Raw genomic sequence first — 12,664 nt, forward strand, 5'->3', positions numbered from 1 at the left:
CCCCCCCCCCCCCCCCCCCCCCCCCCCACCTGCCCCACTTTCCCAGGTGCCCTTATGCAACAGATTTGAGGCCCTGGAGCTTGAGAGAGTGGTGGATGAGTGTGTGACAGAAAAGTTAACCAGGAAGCCTAGGGCAAGGAAGTCTGCTCCACGCCTCAAGACTGCTTCCACCAAGAAGGAGAGAAGGGTGATCGTGGTGGGCGACTCCCTTCTCAGGGGAACAGAGGGCCTTATTTGTTGGCCTGACCCTACCCGTGGGGAAGTCTGCTGCCTCCCTGGGGCCAGGGTCAGGGACATTGCCAGAAAGCTTCCCAAGCCTGGTTCGCCCCTCTGATTACTACCCGCTACTGATAGTCCAGGCTGGCAGTGATACCATTGATGAGAGAAGCCTGAAGGCTATCAAACGGGATTTCGGGGGGCTGGGATGGTTAGTGGACGGAGCGGGAGTACAGGTGGTATTTTCGTCCATTCCTACAGTGGCAGGGAATGGTTCAGAGAGGACACAAAAAGCCCACCTGATAAACATGTGGCTCAGAGGCTGGTGCCAACACAGAACTTTTGGGTTCTTTGACCACGAGGAGCTCTGCTCAGCACCTGGCCTGATGGCCACAGATGGGTCCCAACTGTCCGCAAGGGAAAAAGGGATCCTGGCCCAGGAGCTGGCAGGGCTCATTGAGAGGGCTTTAAACTAGGTAAGAAGGGGGGCGGGGATGAAACAAAGCAAGTTGGAGGTGTGCCAGGGGGAACAGTGGCAAGGCTGGGGGAGAAGGCTAAGGCCCAGCTGAAGTGCATTTACACTAATGCACGCAGCATGGGCAACAAGCAGGAGGAGCTGGAAGCCATTGCACAGTACGCAGGCTATGACTTGGTTGCCATCACGGAAACGTGGTGGGACCACTCTCATGACTGGAGTGCTGCAATGTCTGGCTATAGGCTCTTCAGAAGGGACAGGCAGCACAGAAGGGGTGGTGGAGTGGCTCTCTATATTAGAGAGTGTTTTGATGTTGTCGAACTTGAGGCTGGGAATGACAAGGTGGAGTCACTATGGGTTAGGATCAGCAGAAAGGCCAACAAGGCAAGCATCCTGATGGGGGTCTGTTATAGACTGCAAACCAGGATGAGGAGACAGATGAGGAGTTCTACAGGCAGCTGGCAGAAGTTGCAAAATCATCAGCGCTTGTTCTTGTGGGGGACTTTAACTTCCCAGACATATCCTGGTAGCACAACACAGCCCAGAGCAAGCAGTCTAGAAGGTTTCTGGAGAGCGTAGAAGATAACTTCCTGACGCAGCTGGTTGGCGAGCCTACCAAGGGAGGTGCCCTGCTAGACCTTCTGTTCACTAACAGAGAAGGACTGGTGGGAGACGTGCTGGTCGGGGGCTGTCTCGGGCAGAGTGACCACAGAATGGTAGAGTTCTCGATACTTGGCGAAGTCAGGAAGGGGACCAGTAAGACCGCTGTCTTGGACTTCCGGAGGGCTGACTTTGAGCTGTTCAAGACACTGGTTGGCAGAGTCCCTTGGGAGGTGGTTCTGAAGGACAGAGGAGCCCAGGAAGGCTGGGCGCTCTTCAAGAAAGAAATCTTAATGGCTCAGGAGCGATCTGTCCCCACGTGCCCAAAGATGAGCCAGCGTGGAAGAAGACAGGCCTGGCTGAGCAGAGAGCTGTGGCTCGAGCTTAGGAGAAAAAAGAGGGTTTATAATCTTTGGAAAAGAGGGCGGGCCACTCAGGGGGACTATAAGGATGTTGTGAGGCAGTGCAGGGACAAAATTAGAAAGGCCAAAACTCATCTGGAGCTCAATCTGGCTACTGCTGTTAAAGACAACAAAAAAAGTTTTTATAAATACATCAACACAAAAAGGAGGACTAAGGAGAATCTTCACCCTTTACTGGATGTGGGGTAAACTTAGTTGAGAGGAAAAAGCTGAGGTGCTTAACGCCTTCTTTGCCTCAGTCTTTAACAGCAAAACCAGTTGTTCTCTGGACACCCAGTACCCTGAGCTGGTAGAAGGGGATGAGGAGCAGAATGTCGCCCCCACAATCCGCGAGGAAAAGGTTGGTGACCTGCTACAGCATTTGGATGTACGCAAGTTGATGGGGCCAAATGGGATCCACTCGAGGGTATAGAGAGAACTGGTGGAAGAGCTGGCCAAGCCGCTTTCCATCAATTATCAGCAGTCCTAGCTATCAGGGGAGGTCCCACTCGACTGGCAGCTAGCAAACGTGACGCCCATCTACAAGAAGGGCCAGAGGGTAGACCCAGGGAACTATAGGCCTGTTAGTTTGACCTCAGTGCCAGGGAAGCTCATGAAGCAGATTATCTTGAGCGTCATCATGTGGCAGTTGCAGGGCAAGCAGGTGATCAGGCCTAGTCAGCATGGGTTTATGAAGGGCAGGTCCTGCTTGACGAACCTGATCTCCTTCTATGACAAGGTGACACGCTTAGTGGATGAGGAAAAGGCTGTGGATGTGTTCTACCTTGACTTCAGTAAGGCTTTTGACACCATTCCCCACAGCATTCTCCTCAGGAAACTGACTGCTCATGGCTTGGACTGGCGTACACTTCGTTGGGTTAAGAGCTGGCTGGATGGCAGGGCCCAGAGAGTTGTGGTGAATGGAGTCAAATCCAGTTGGAGGCCGGTCACTAGTGGAGGCCCCAGGGCTCGATACTGGGACCAGTCCTCTTTAACATCATCATCGATGATCTGGACGAGGGGATCGAGTGCACCCTCAGTAAGTTTGCAGACGACACCAAGTTAGGTGCGTGTGTCGATCTGCTTGAGGGTAGGAAGGCTCTGCAGGAAGACCTGGATAGGCTGGACCAATGGGCCGAGGCCAACGGTATGAAGTTCAAAAAGGCCAAGTGCCGGGTCCTGCACCTGGGGCCCAACAACCCCAAACAGAGCTACAGGCTGGGAGATGTGTGGTTGGAAAACTGCCTGTCAGAGAAGGACCTGGGAATATTGGTTGACAGTCGGCTGAATATGAGCCAGCAGTGTGCTCAGGCGGCCAAGAAGGCCAGCAGCATCCTGGCTTGCATAAGAAACAGCGTGGCCAGCAGGTCCAGGGAAGTGATTGTCCCCCTGTACTCGGCTCTGGTGAGGCCGCACCTCGAATACTATGTTTTGTACAGTTTTGGGCCCCTCGCTACAAGAAGGACATGGAGGTGCTTGAGCGAGTCCAGAGAAGGGCTACGAAGCTGGTGAAGGGTCTGGAGAACAAGTCTTACGAGGAGCGGCTGAGGGAGCTGGGCTTGTTCAGCCTGGAGAAGAGGAGGCTCAGGGGAGACCTTATTGCACTCTACAGGTACCTGAAAGGAGGCTGTAGTGAGGTGGGGGTTGGTCTATTCTCCCACGTGCCTGGTGACAGGATGAGGGGGAATGGGCTAAAGTTGCGTCAGGGGAGGTTTAGGTTGGATATTAGGAAGAACTTCTTTACTGAACGGGCTGTTAGTCACTGGAATCGGCTGCCCAGGGAAGTGGTTGAGTCACCATCCCTGGAGGTCTTTAAGAGACGCTTAGATGTAGAGCTTAGGGATATGGTTTAGTGGAGGACTTGTTAGTGTTAGGTCAGAGGTTGGACTCGGTGATCTTGGAGGTCTCTTCCAACCTAGACTATTTTGTGATTCTGTGATTCTCCAGCACTATTTTGGCTAATACTGAGAACACTTACAACTTTGTTTGTTTGTTTTAATAAAAAAAATATGGTGATGCTGATAACATATGGTAGATGCTCAGGGACAACATCTAAAATTTATAAAAATAATTTCACTGTCTTCAGTTAAAAACAGGAGAAAAAAAAAGAGAGGTGACAGGTATGTTCTCAAAGATTCAGAAATGGAGGGTTTCAGGATAGTCAGAAGCTGGGTTCACACGATACTGTCAAGGTCCCAGATTTATGCTTGACAGCATTAGTGCCAAGACCACTATTTATGTTGCTTTAATCAGTCACACTTTTAAAATCACCTGTGCTCAGCGTTTATATCAATGAGGTGATAATATTGCTGTCAGGCACCAATATCGATAGTTGTGTCATAATCTAAACTCTTTTAATCTTTTCCTATGCTTGCATTAATGAGTCTGCAAGACAACTATTACTACAACAACAACAAAAGTAAGGATGGCTCTGATTATGAGTGGCTATGGTGGAAAAAATACAGACCCGTTTTTGCTCTTTGCAAACCATTTTAATTTACCTTTAGCCTTCTCTTGTTCTGTCTGACTTTGAAGACCCTGTCAACACATCCTACTGATTTTGTCACAGACTACTAGTGTCTCTGAAAATATTTTTAGGCTCTATGGAAGTGTGAGGCAGGTAACCTCTTCCCTAAGTGGTTGGGTAAAGGGAAAGAGGGAGAAAGAGACAGAGGAAAGAGAAACTTTGATTTGATTCTGGTGTCGGGAGGCATCATAGTATTTTTGCTTTATCCTTTTTTTTTTTTTTTTTTTTTTTTTTCTTTCTTTCTTTCCCTGCACCCACCCTTACAGCTGTCAGATTCAGTTCTTTTTCTATTGTAAATAAATTCTGGCTTGGGTTATAGCTTTAAGCATTTTTTGTTTTTTAATTAAAATTCAATTCAAATATGAAAGTCAAAGAAACTTTCAAAGCAAAATCCACAAACTGGTTCACTCAAAGGGTCTGTTTTCATTGCCATAGCTACAGATTGCTATAAAGAAACTTGAACCAGACCTTTGACATCTAGGAAGGTCAAAAGTCCTTTCTGCCTGTGCTAGGACCCTTTTGACAACTTCCTGTATAATTTGACTGTTATTTGCGTGTCTGGTCACCGTCTGACCCTGTAGTCTGGAAAAGATTGAGAGGCAGCATATATCTCTGTTTCATATGGACTCAAAAAGGGTACTTTTAATTACATTTTTTGTGAGAAACCTATGCATACAGGCTGGTGCAGGCAGCAGCTGGGGAAGCTCCTAGAATTTAGTAGGTCAAGGATCAGCTTGCCTTACACTGCTGTAGTTTGCTGCATATGAGCTGCTCTGTGCTGTTGTCTGCACAGCAAAAATGGACGTGTTTCACAGGTTACACAGACTTCAAAATTTACAGCACTTGCCCCAGTGCTACAAGCTAAAATTGGAACTACACTGCTCTGCCTTGAAATCTGTGCCTTTCACATGCTTCTGATTTAAAGCTGATTGTGCTTGTGGGGCCTTGTGGGTGAGTTATTTTAAAGTTGCCTCTATACTGATAGCAGCCCTAGCTCCTGGTTATACCTAGCCATTTCTTAGGCAGGAAGAATATTTAAATTAATAGATTTAAGGGGTCCATGGCAATTTTGCCAGGTTTCTGAACTGGTTATTCGGGATTTAGGACATATCACAAGGCAGATGTGCTACAGCACTTAGAGACAGCTGGTGGTTTAATGCATCAAGATCAAGCGCCATCAGGCTATACCTCCTTCCTCTTCTGCCCAACACCATAGTACATCTAGTGAGAACATAGGAAGCCTCCAGCACCCAAATTGCAGCATGTTACAGATGTTCCCTCCCCAACAGGGTTACATTGCCTATCTTGCATCTCCATACTGGGATGGGACTTAACACAAAGAATCAAACTCTTGCCTATCATGGTCACCGTGATGTTTCCAGGGATGTTCAAAACCTTGGAAGGTACAATTACCTGGGCAGTGGCTCTGGTATTGGCTGTGCAGGTTTTGGGTGCCCTGTGGGCTGCCCCTGACCAAGTGCAGGTGCTATTATGTGAGTGGGAGGAAGGATCAGCCACCTATGAACACAGGGAACACCAAGCAAGTAACCATCCAAACAGCACAGATGACACGGCTCCTTTCTTGTGGGAATGTGAAAAGATCAGCAAAAATAACAATGCATTAACATTCAAAATAGCTTCAAATTTGGGAATGTCCCCGCACCACTTTGAGGGAAGTGATTTATTCTCTCATTATGTGAAGACACAGTGCTCATCCTTGTCTTTTATCTCAAGAGGGCTGTTTCTTAATATATATGAAGTTTTGGAGCCTAAAGCTATGAAAGACATGACATAACAGACAAACTCATTTTTGTGAATAATGGCCTTTTCCATGTAATCCTCTCACCCTTTCCATAGGGAAAGCTACTTTTTGTGCCAGAAATCTATGCAAATAGGATGCTGAGACTTGCCGCGTCAAGCCCCTAATACGGCTCCTTATGGAGAATATATGCTCTCCTTAGAGGACAGCAGTGCTTAAACATGCAGGTATTGGAAAAAAGGAACAGCCTCATCTTCTGTTGCAGGCACTGACACATCAAGCACCCCTAGAAACATTGTTTTGGGGCATGATAGAGCAACTGGTTGATTTTTTTCTGTCAAATCCCATCTCAGGATGTAGAGTGCAAGAAAGGCAACTTAACCAGCCTTCTGCTCAAAACACTGCTAAGAATAGAAAGATATGTATGCATAAATTAAAGTAGGAGGGAGGTGAAGAATAAATCCAAAATAGTGTTTCCATTCACTAGTATTAGCTACAGAACACCATGCTTAAAACTGCTAAAGTTACACAAGGGGAAAAAAAAAAGAAAATGAAAACAACAAAACAAAACAAAAATAAAAACAAACCAACAACTGTACTTTTATGTTTTTTTGTTTTGTTTTGTTTTTTATTCAGTTAATGATGCACTTCAGTTCACTCAGAAATAAAAAGACACACTTGAATCAATAAACAAGGACTAACTGAACACAGTCTATCCAAAAGGCACTGTCTATGCATCAATCCATGATAGTAACATGGAACAGAGAGTGCCAGGGTGGGGAGTCCAGGATGCTGCAGTTATTTATCCATGTGTGACTTGCACAGTGCTGTAGGACTTCCAGAGGCTTTCCAAGGCAAGTTTGAAAGCCCTGTCTGGAGGGACCAAGTTTTCATTTCATCACAGCTGGGTTATGGCTGCACAAAATGAGGCTGTTTAGGCATGTGGTTGTCCCTTTGTGGGAGAAATTATGGGATAAATTGGTGGACAATATGCTAGAGGGCCCCAGAAAACCTGGGTTTATTTCATCTGTGAAGGATGAGATGAAGGCGGGAAAAAAAGGGGAGAACTAGCGCATGTTGAGGTTCTTACTGCCTCCTCCACTTGAGCAGGGATTGTTGCTGTGTCTGTAAAGCCTTCTATATTGAGTAAGGGTGCTGATATTTCTATTATGAATGGTGAAAAGATTTAAAGCAAAAAGCAAACAAACAAACAAAACCACACAAAGTTCGAAAGGAATAAAACTATCAGAGCAACTTTGAGTGCAGTCCAGTGGGAGTGCCCCTCTATCCAGACTGTGTATTAGTGGGGATAACATAAAGGTGTTTGTAGCTCTTACTCCCTGCCTGACCATTCCTTTGGGTGCAACTGGCCTCGAGCAATAAGAAAAAGGAGAAAAATTAGAGAAATGTAAATAAGGAAGGTAACTTGCCATTTGTCACTTGAAAGTTCTTATTTCATGGCCTGTTCCCTGTTCTCCTGGAATTTTGTGTCATTATCTTCTGTTAAAAGGATTCAAATGACATTATTTGCATGGAAACTCGCATACAAATGATGTCGTCTGTGCCACAAAGTTGCATTACAATGAAGGGAATGATGACTGTGTCACATGTACGTGACATTCTTTGTGTCATTAAATTTAAAGTCAATGCTGGCAGTTATAAACCACTCACGTCTCAAGCAAATACATCACTTCTGATCTGAAATGAATATTTTAAAACGCCAACTCCAACTGCATCAAACAGCAATAACCTGCAATGTCATCTAAAAAAAAAAAAAAAAAAGAGGCAGAGATTCTAAACAAAGATGGACTACTTATGGGGGATTGCATGATATACCACAAAGGAAAATATTTTAATAAGCTGTAATAATCTCCAGACAAACAGAATTCATGGCTTGATGGTTAGCTCCTAGAGATGTTTTTAAAGCCCATTCAATATCGTGTATTTTCAGAAGCGCTTGTGCTCCTACATAGATTCAGGATTGTTAATTCTCAGGCAGAGTAGATGAATTAATTGTAGAGCAAAATCCACAGTACAGACCTTTCTGTGCGTTGTTACCACCCATTTCCTTGCCATAGTCTGATTTTGACAACAGGCCAAGCCTTTGAAAGATCTCCAAACTCTTCCAGAGAGTCAAAGGCAAATGATGACAGGAAAGACTCAAGCAGTTATCACTGTCAAAAGAGGAGGGACAGTAGGTGGATTAGGAAAGGTTTCAAACTGCTGTGATGATCAGAGCCATACAGCAATGAGAGCCAGACAAGTAAGTACATAGAGGGATCTGCTTTCTGATTGATACATTGTTTGTGCAGGTCAGTTTTAAGGTAAGAGATGGATCACTGTGTTTTTGCAGCAGCAGTGATAATTGTGCCCACAGTCATCTGCACCCACCCTGCTGATTCGAAGCCAGCAACTAACATTTTTTTTCACTGATACAAAGATGGCACTGAAATGTTTTCTTTAGAAAGTTATTGTTTTAACAGTAAAACATGCTGTGCAACCTCTGAAAAGTTAGGTGTGTAATTTTAGATACTCATTTAAATACCAGAAATCAATCACATAAGTACTGCAAAGGAGCTCAGTGTCTGGCTCAGCTGCTATGTGGTATAACCTCTCCCTCCCACCCTGTGCACTCACACAAACACAGATCTCTCTGAAGAAAAAAAGTTTCTCTGGGGTATGTAACTGCATAAGGCTCAGCAAGGGATCAGGCAGAGAGGAAAATCTCTGTGCATGGGTCATTTCTTTTCTCTTATTGATACCGTTTCAGATCTAATTGAAACATTCATTGCAGAAAGCTGTGCTACCCACCCCTTCATCTTTGATATGACTTTTTAATCAGAGGACATTGTTATTTCACAATGAACATGGAAAGCATTTAAAACATTTTCTAGATGGAGTGCATTACTTCTGACCTCAGCCAAAAGACCACATTAAAAGGAGTTCAGTGGAATTCACTCTTTACAGTCTTCTGGGTTTGAAACATTGGTGCACATGTGGAATATGCTAAGACACGAGTCCACTGGCTACAAAGGCTTAACATCTTGTTACTTAACAAGATGACTTAAAAACTGAGAGGTTAGTGCTAGATGGTGAGCCCTAGCTGTGCTCCAAGGAAGTCTCAACTGAGCATTGTTCCTGTCCTTGGCTGACACCATGGGTACCACAACACCATCAGGGTGAGACTGAGCAAAGTTTGTACAGCCTTGGTGGAAGCCAGCTAGGGGTGAGCACAGCAATCTGATCCCAGCTAGGAGGTGAAGTTGGCAACCAGATTAATACTGCACAGTCTGGCTTTTGGTTTAGGACTAGAGATTTGGGGTGAGATGGCTGCCTCCACAGCTCTTCCACTGCCTGTTTTTTCCTCCATTCGTCCAAGCAGTGACTGATAACTCCCCTGCTGTCACCTCATAAGCTCTCATGGTGCCGGAAGCCACATGTAGGAAGAAGGGCAAGGTTGCTCTTCTGTTTGTCTTGTATCAAGGATTATAACAGAGCCCTTAATGTCTACCTCATTTTATATTTTAGGATATATTTCTGGATTGTAAGAGCACAGAAGAAAAGATTTAAAGTAGGATATGACTGAAATGATGCATTGGGTCAAAGTCTTTTCATCTTTTTGCCCTCGTATATCCAACATTTCTTAAAATCCCATTCTGCCCAGGTACATTCAATTTCAAAAGTAACCAGAAATAAATCAAACTTAATTAGTTTAAGATTAAAAATAAATAAATAAACACCCCGCTTCCCCCCACCCCCCCACCCAACACAAACAAAACCAGAATTGATTAGATTAAGATGACTGGATCTAAGAGGGGCTCAAGCACCAAGCGGGTGTATCATTTTTTTTAGGGGAGTTCAGTGCAATCTTAATTGCTTACTTTATACAAGCAGACATTGGTGATATACACTGCCTGTGAAGTGACAGAAGAAATGTTTTGGCTGATCTTTGATGTAGAGTTCAGCTGTTCTGATTTGTAAATATAACAGAATGGAAGGATATTGTACTCAACCCACTTCAATCAAGCAAGACACTGCGGTGTCTAAACTGCCGTTCTTCCATTGCTGAGGCTGCTACTCAGAACAAAGACAGAAAGAAAGTGAGAGAGGCAGAGGGAGTGACAGGGTGAGAGAAAGAAAGAGGCTTCTGCATCTTTAATAATTAGCAATGGACTACAGTGTTTAGCCAGGAAATTATGGTACATATGCTGTCCACTTGTTCAGGACCCCCATATCGTGAGAACAAACAAACATTCATCATCCACAGATGTCTGCCAGGCCCAGGTGACTGAAAATTCAATGCACAGGCTTCTCACAATGGGTCGAATGCTAATTGAGTGGCTTGGGGAGATTAGAGTAGCCCTGGAGCTATTCTCTATCTGCAAAAGTCTCACAGACAAAGGGGAAGTCAACAGTGTCTTTGTAAAGCTTTGCTTAACTGAGGCTTGTGAGAAAAAATAGGATGAGTAAATAAATTAAAAAATGCCACCAGATTTCTTTTTGTTTTCCTTTCCCAGTTGTGAGATATCTGGTTACTGCTTTTTCCTTCTCTTCCTGCATAACTTCCTACAAATAGGGAATAGGAGTAGGGGAGGGGAGATTGAGAGCAGGCAAGAGCAGGGCAATTGTATATGAACTATATCAGAAAATCAGAATGGGTATTTAGCCTACTAAATACTTCAGAATGGAAACTAGTTTCTTTAGTGCACTTCCTAAAAACAAATAAATAAATAAATAATCCACAAAAGTGAATTTTACTTCTAGGTTTGCTTTTGTATTATGGATCCTTAGAAAATCTTAGTTTCTGCAGGTATGAAATGATCTGGATTTTCCTGATGAAGGCTCTACAGAGGACACAGCTCTGTAGGTGTATTTCCCCTTTAAAGAGGGGCATCACTGTACACTTGCTGTGCTGGGATGCACCAGACGTGGGTTGTTTTACTCTGTTCGATTCTGCCAGTTCTTCTCGAGTTTGTTCCCTAAAGCCAAATGATGGACCTATGAAGCTGCACTTGCTGGGGTTATGCAGACACAGGTGGCATAAGACATATAATACATACCTGTTCTGCTTGACAGTTCTTTTGAGATACAGGTTCAAATAAACCCCAAATATCAAAGTAAAGCTCAGCTGAATCCTCTGTCTTTAACAAGGATTTGACAAGGACGGTCCATATTCCATCAGTGGACTAACGTAGTGGTGAATCAGGTTTGAGGAATTTACTATTAATCTTACTGGGATGGTATTGATGTGTAATTATAAGATGAGTAGTGACTTTAATATTTTTTCATTCATCTTCAGCATGTGTTTGGGAAGAAATCAGTATGTACTGATAGGCTGTGAATTGCTATTTGACTGCTGTGCAAGTGCTTCATGAGGACATTTTCAGCACACATAGAATATGAGATAGTTTGTCCTACTTTCAAAGAGAAATGTAAAGCACCCTTTTGCTAAAGCACCTTGGTCTGCCCTTCAGTACGGGGAATTCTGAAGACAGGCAGATATAGTGTAAGTCTCTTTTCAGTCTTATAGTTTCTTCTTCAGGTAGGTAAGCCCACCACCAGTATGGGTTTCACCCAGGCATTGCCCAAGTTGAAACTTTGAAACTTAGCAAAGGTGTCTGGAAACTCTGATGAGGTTAGCTGAAAAATCTGCAAGCATCAACTACTCTTTTTTGTGGAATCTGGACCCATTTCCAGTACGAAAAGAAATATATAAAAAAAAATCAGGTGAATTCCCCTTGCCTTCAGGCTTCATTATGAAAGTTTTGCAGAGCTCTAGGAACTATGTATTTTATTGTTCTCTTGAATCTGCCCTTTCTAAATCACCCTATTCTGATTTAACTGCAAAAGACATACTATTTTGGGCTCTTCCTATGTTAAAACTGAAGCAGTAAGCTAGGGACTTTCATAAGAGACTTTACTGAAATGTCAACAGATGGCTTGCTAATCATGTTAAAAAAATACTCATTTCTTTTCTAAAATGGCATTTTTTTTTCAGTAAGTAAATCAGAAAGGAATGTTTATGATATAAAACATATTACTCACAACGTCTTTTAATTATCGTACTTAATCATCAAGGTCAGGATGATAATTGTTTCTAAAAATTAACACCTCATTTTTCTGAGATGCTTACCAAAATACATGGTCAGAAATATGAATTACTAGTGTGGAACCCAGTTAGGAAAACGCATCTTCTGTTCACTAAACCAAATGTATACTTAAATACCATGAAGCCCTTTAAAACTCAATACCTATTTAAGGCACAGTCTAATTAGTCCACTCACTGCCTAGTAAAAGCATACAGTACCATATGCCCTAGAATAGGGTGCCATGTGGGTGTTCAGCAGTGACACATATTTGCAAGTACTTTATTATGAGATAACGCAGTGCCATTAATATATCTTAAACATGAATGTTTTTTGTAACCTATTGGAGACAACTATGGTTGGCAGTTAACACAAACTAGCATGATATCTTGGCAGCAACTACACTTTATTTGTAGAGGGATGAGCAATTCATATGGACCACCACCTTATATCATTCATGTTACCACAAAGCAGCATTTTAAACATGTACACACTGTTGAAGACTTATCTTCTTCCTACAGATGTTCTTTCTTTTCTTTTTCTTTTCCTTCCTTCCTTCCTTCCTTCCTTCCTTCCTTCCTTCCTTCCTTCCTTCCTTCC

At 43.6% G+C, this 12,664-nt stretch overlaps 1 long non-coding RNA gene across 1 annotated transcript in view; it reads right to left on the bottom strand.

Annotated features, from left to right (window-relative positions):
* The window catches only part of LOC118168468, a 122,450-nt gene that overhangs the window by 65,823 nt on the left and 43,963 nt on the right, over nt 1–12,664 (bottom strand). The window contains exon 2 of the long non-coding RNA XR_004751577.1: nt 8,019–8,152. This is a non-coding gene — a long non-coding RNA (uncharacterized LOC118168468). The remainder of the gene's footprint in view (nt 1–8,018; nt 8,153–12,664) is intronic.

Source organism: Oxyura jamaicensis, chromosome 5 (assembly GCF_011077185.1).
Source record: "Oxyura jamaicensis isolate SHBP4307 breed ruddy duck chromosome 5, BPBGC_Ojam_1.0, whole genome shotgun sequence".
Lineage (NCBI taxonomy): Eukaryota > Metazoa > Chordata > Aves > Anseriformes > Anatidae > Oxyura > Oxyura jamaicensis.